The sequence below is a fragment of the Lycorma delicatula genome, chromosome 12, assembly GCF_047948215.1.
Source record: "Lycorma delicatula isolate Av1 chromosome 12, ASM4794821v1, whole genome shotgun sequence".
Taxonomy (NCBI): domain Eukaryota; kingdom Metazoa; phylum Arthropoda; class Insecta; order Hemiptera; family Fulgoridae; genus Lycorma; species Lycorma delicatula.
The window spans coordinates 24,527,768-24,533,767 of NC_134466.1; the positions used below are offsets into that span (position 1 = coordinate 24,527,768).

Sequence of the window (6,000 nt, forward strand, 5' to 3'; positions counted from 1 at the left end):
AAATAACCTCTTGGCCATCGTATTGTTTCAAACAATTTAATCATTCAGCTTTCAGGACAGCTGTACTGTAATATCCCAAAATTAAGATTTAAATTATGTTAAAAAGATTTTTTACTTATTATCATATTAGAAGAGCTGTTGTTAAATGATTAACACATCTGTAGGAATGATCAGTTTGAGTTGAGAAAGAATTGTCATTGGGAATTAGAAAATTTCTGTTATCAGGTTATTTTTCTTCTTACATATACTATCAGACTTTGAGGTTTAGGTGATTAATTTAGATGGATTTCCTTTTTTTTTCTACATCATAATTTGTATGTTTTCAATGTGTTCATTCGAATCTTAATTCCCTATCTATTGTTTTTTGGGCTGATCTGTATATTTCCATTTTTTTTCACTTCAACAGTATTTTTTTACACTCCTCTTTCATCATTTTTTTGCATCCAAATCATTCTAAACTTCAAACTTTCTATTCTAAGTTGTACTTAATTTTATAAACCTAGTTTCTCTCTTCAAATTCTAATTCTAATCCTACCCATTATCATTATTCCCATAAAACTTGAAATATTCAACCAGTCTTCCTTACACTTCAGAAAAGGATATCAAATTGTATTCTGTACCTTCTTTTAACTTTTCTTTTCTATGTTTTCATGTTATCTACCACATTTACAAGTATTTTAATGCTCTTTGTCATTTTGGAATATTTAAATCTCTACCTTGTTTAATATATAGGGAATCTTAGAGAGCTGCAACAAACCAGTCAAATGACTGAAGACAAAAATCCTTTCAAGTCAAATTAACTGTAAGATTTTCATTCTGTACTTCTGATTTTCTCTGTAGGCTGCTTTTTATTTTTGAAGTTAAAAGGATAAATGAGCAGTTTGCTTGCCTAGAATCATAATGAAAACGTGTATGTTATTCATAATGAGTGATCTGACAAAAAAAAAAGTTAAATTTTTTTACAAATTTAATTTATTTATAATAAACTTACAGGATACAGTGCTTTTGTATTTAAGCTTTTTTTTTTAATTAGTTTCAGTCGCTGTCAAGGATATGCGAAGGTAGGAGATAGAGTTCACCATCTCTACTCGGAAAAATCTGGTATTTTGTAGAGGTGCAGTCTGGCAGAGCAATCAATTATGATTCTAGGAATAAAAAATTATCATAAGAATAAAAATAAATAATTACTCGCTGAATTATTTTTAAATGATGATGTATATTTTTTAAGAATAAATTTAATTTTATATCGTATGTATTTTTCTCTTTTATAAATAATGCTTTATATTATCAGATAAGTTTAATTTTTCAACATTAAAATCCATGTTTTCAATAATATGACTTAATAATTTTAACTCGCAAGAAATATAAACCGATGTACATGATAGTACTAAAAGCCACATAGCAATTGTTGTTAATAAAACAGCATATATTATTACTTGAATTATGAAATTAATTTTATAACATATTTGATTATTATCAATTGTAATTAACATAAATGATGGAAATGGCATTACCACTTTCTTTATATCAATTTTATTATCATTATTTAGATGATAAATTCTAGGATTAATCCAGGAAAAGTCTAGGATGACCATCCTTTGGCCTTTGATCAATCTCCATTTCACCAATGATTTTGTCGTCGTCTAATGTTAAATCCTTTGCCTCGAACCATGAAGTTGTTCCCATTTCGATTCTGCTATCAGATTTGAGGTCTTTCATTATGTCGTCTATGATTTTCTTGATCATTGCTGTTAGCTGACCAGGGCTTGTTGCTTGGATGCTCGTATCCATCCGCCTTTCTGACATGTAGTCAAACAACTCATCCAACGCACTAATGGTACGTTTTCCTGAGAAAACAGGGTTAATGTGCACCTGCTTACTTCCTGCATTCAGAAGTTTTGTCATCTTGGCAGATGCTAGTTTAGAGAATTTTTCTATTCTCGGGAGACTAACTTCAATGGTGTCAGGAACGCTTCCAAAATTCTTCATAAAATCACCCATTTTAGACCTTTTAATCCAGTCCTTTTCTGTTGTCATAAAGGATAGAACGTTCAAGTCTTCAGAGAAGGTCCCCCATATTGAGTGAAATAGAGCTTGTCTGGCTATTTGTTCACTACAGCACTTGCGGAATCTAATTTTGAACTCACACATCCTATTGTAAGTATATACAGAGCCTTTGCCTGAATGATCAATTAAAGACAAAGCCTTAGGGAGATCTTTCTTTAAAGATGTTAGGTATTTTCCAGCGGCATCTTTGGCGACATAATCCAAAGCTGTTTCCTGATCAAACGTGGACAACACTAAAAGACCAAATGGAAAATATGCCCTCCTTGCTTGTCTTGTGCTTGTTAGGATTGCTAGGTCACCCAAAGCTTCCATCAATCCTCTGATACCTGAGGGGTTTTGTCCGGCTGTGTTTTCGCAGATGGAGTTTATTTCGGGTACATGCTGGAGATCGCGTTTTAAAGCTGCCTTCCACTTTTCCTGGTATATTGGGTTGGTAGTCCTAGACAACATTAATGTAGCTGTCATTGGACCCACAGACTGTGCTAGGGCACTCTTCTTATCTGGTGGAAAGGTCACTCCCTCTAAAAGAATGTGATGGGCGGGGCTCAATCCATATGTTTTTATGCTTGTTCTTTCTTTCTCACCTTTTCCTGTGATTATGTACTGATGCCCAATTCGCAGTTCATTAAGCCTTAGTTTGAATCCTGTTGCGTAGCTCAAATATGGTGCAACAGTACCAAACCAATGGTTTTTGTTGTTTGTAGTGGGAGTATCATAAGACAGTTCTGCAGCCGTTGCGCTATCCTTGACAATTTCTATTATCTTCTCGAACGCTACTTCTTGCCCTGTGTTTTCTCGCTAAGGCCTCCTTTAGACCTATTTCGTTTCTTGAACGAAATTAATGTATTTTTGTAAACTTTTTGTAAATAGTGACTTAAACATTAATTATTATTTCCATTGTTCTAAATTTATAATTTATTTTTATTATTGTATTCCGATATTTATGTATTTAAATATTGTATTTTCAACTTATATATGAATTGTTACTTATAACTGTTTATAGATATTGTAACTATTGTATATATTTTCATGTAATACTGTGCAACATATGAAGGCTTTGTAAAGCCTTCTGTTGCACAAAAAACAAAATAAATAAATGATAAAATTAACTAATGGTATGACACAAATAAATCCCCAGTATGTTATCATCCCTATAATCAATCATATACCTATAAAGAGAAAAACAATACTTCTATTAAATTTTTAATTCTAAGATTACTTATTATGAAAAATATTTATCTGGACTACATTTTTGGAGGAATTAGAAGGCCTAAGTTTACCAAGAAGGCACGGCTACTAAACAGGAAACCAGTTTATTCTGGTAGCTCCAGTTTCTACTATCGGATTTACCACTGATGCTTAGCTGTACATCTTCCAACATTCTTAAAAGGACAGAATCAAACTAATGCCTGTAGAACTGAAAATGGAAAAAAATGATCAAGGATAGGGAAAGAAGTGGATGATAAGAAAGTTCAATTTACTCTTGGAGGAACTGTACTATGAAGCAACAACCCTGTCAGGAGAAAGTTTTAGGCTCTCTCCTGGGCACTCATTTTCACCCACAATCTCTCAGGAGATTATGGCATTTTTATCCAGAGTGTAAGGAGCACATTACAATCAACAATTTTGCAACAAATCTCCCCCTTCCCGACATACTGTAGCTTGTAAGATTATCTATTGAACCGTGAAAAAATGTAAAAGAAACATAAATGTTTTGTTGCATAATTTATATATTGTAGGGTAATTTAACAAAATCAAAAAAAGGAATTATAAAAACAATTATTTTTAATATTCATATTTTCTGAATCCAAAAATATACAAACTCATTACGGATTTAATAAGAAATCCTTATTTTGAAAGAAAATCAATACAGGTAAAATTTTTACTTTCAATACAAAAATTCCAGTTTAAAATGATCTTCAATTTAGATCAGTTATATTTAGAGTAATTTAATTGTACCATTAATTTGAAAGAATAGAACATTTGACAAGGCAATCATCCTAAGTTGTTGCATTAGATTTTCATTTTACATTACATTTAAATTGTTGATTAAATTTAACTGTTATTATAAAATACTGCAGAAAAAAATATTTAATTTATTAAACATAATTTTTTCTCAGTTTATATGTGCATATGCTGTACCGTTAACAATAATGATTGTAGGTTATCAAACACTTCATAAAATGGCAGTACTAAAGAAGAAGAATAAGTGAAACCTTTGCTAATAGTGCCTGTAAAATGAAAAACATACTGTCAGTGGTGCCTCTTCCTACTTGCTTCACATGTATCACAATGATAATAAACACTGGGACAGTTAATGTAAAAAACCAAGTTAATGTGGCCTTTATTTGTAAAACAATACATTTTATATGCTATTTCAAACTCGGCAGGAAATTTAGCATATAACTGTTTTTTTCCCCTATTTAAAGCTTAAGTGACAGTTATCAATGTTTATCTAATAATAACAGAGAAAGTGAATAGAAAAGAAAATTCAATAGCAAATAATTAAATGGGAGTGAGGTAGTACAGAAACATTAAACTATTATAATGATGTGTGTATATATTTAATGAAAGAAAACATGATACAAAAGAAGTAAGTAGCAGTACAGAACCAATTAAATATACATTTTTAATGAATAGTTAAGCTTCACGTAATTATATAGAATAACGTAGTATATAAAATATCTTAACCTTTTTATTATTTCAATTATGCGGATAATGTAAGATTATAAATAGATTCTCATTAGTATAATTTGTTAACGATGTTTCATTTGGAGGAGAAAACTTGCAACAGAAATGAATAAAGACAATGGTGGCATAAGGAACCTCACACAGGTAGAACACCAGATAATGATGATTCTATTTGCATGCCGTGGCCTGAATAGAATAACCGATAACATGTGAAACGGTCATTCCAAATTTTACAAATTTAATGAAACAATTGACTTACAATTTTTTTTAAATTTGTGTATGAATATGAGGCACGCATATTATTTACTAAACAAATTAAATCTTTATAAAAATTTTCCAGTATTCACCAATGTAATAAATAAGTAATAAAACAAATTTGTTGAAAGGAATTAAAATTTATCAATGATATTTAATGAATTTTCACCAAAATAACATTATACTGATAAGGAGATGCAATACTGTTGATACTGTTTCCCTCGGATATTAAGATTTTATTATCGGATATTAAAAATTATAAAAATATAATGAAGTAGGCAAAAACTGTGATAAAATTCTTGTAATCATGAGAACCAATGGAAAAAATTGCTTCAGCTCATTTTAAATAGTCTTTCTTGATTCTTTTAAACATGCAGTAATGAAAAAATTTAAAAAAAATATTTTTAATATCTGTACTAACTGTTATACATATTTATAAATAGATAAATGAAAACGTTTGCTAAAGGCAACAGCTCTTATTGTATGAATTCTAAGTAAATGTACCAGAAACAGCCATCCATAATCAGAGTTAACAGCAAAAAATATGGACCAATCATAATTAAAGACTAACTACAACACTTGCACGGTTACATTTGTGTATGAACTTGAGATTTTGTATACTTCAAGTATCATAGTGTTGTAGTAACAGATTACCTGACAAATTGAAGACATTCCTGAAAAAAAGATTAAAAAAAAAAATTTTCCGTGTCTAAGCCGATTAGGAAAGTGAGAAATGAAATGATATTTCATTAGCTTCTTCGTTGATCTGAATATACTATCATATATCACCAGACCAAGCTCACTAAAATGCAGGTAAGTTCAGCTGTTCAAGTGAAATTTTCTTTCTGTTCACCACTACTGGTAGAAAGTTAACATCATTACTTTCAGAAAAAGCAATCCAGATTAATGTCTCGTACAACAGATCCTTTACATATGTCACATCCATAAGAAAGATTGAGACAAACCAAATTAATGTACCTTTTTCTA

General features: G+C 30.4%; 1 long non-coding RNA gene across 9 annotated transcripts in view; it reads left to right on the top strand.

Moving 5' to 3' along the window:
- Window positions 1-1,251, top strand: part of LOC142332994 (uncharacterized) — a 92,416-nt gene extending 91,165 nt beyond the window's left edge. For all 9 annotated transcript variants that reach the window (XR_012758480.1, XR_012758476.1, XR_012758475.1 and 6 more), the window contains one exon: window positions 1,034-1,251. This is a non-coding gene — a long non-coding RNA (uncharacterized LOC142332994). The remainder of the gene's footprint in view (window positions 1-1,033) is intronic.
- The last annotated feature ends 4,749 nt before the right edge of the window (window positions 1,252-6,000 follow it).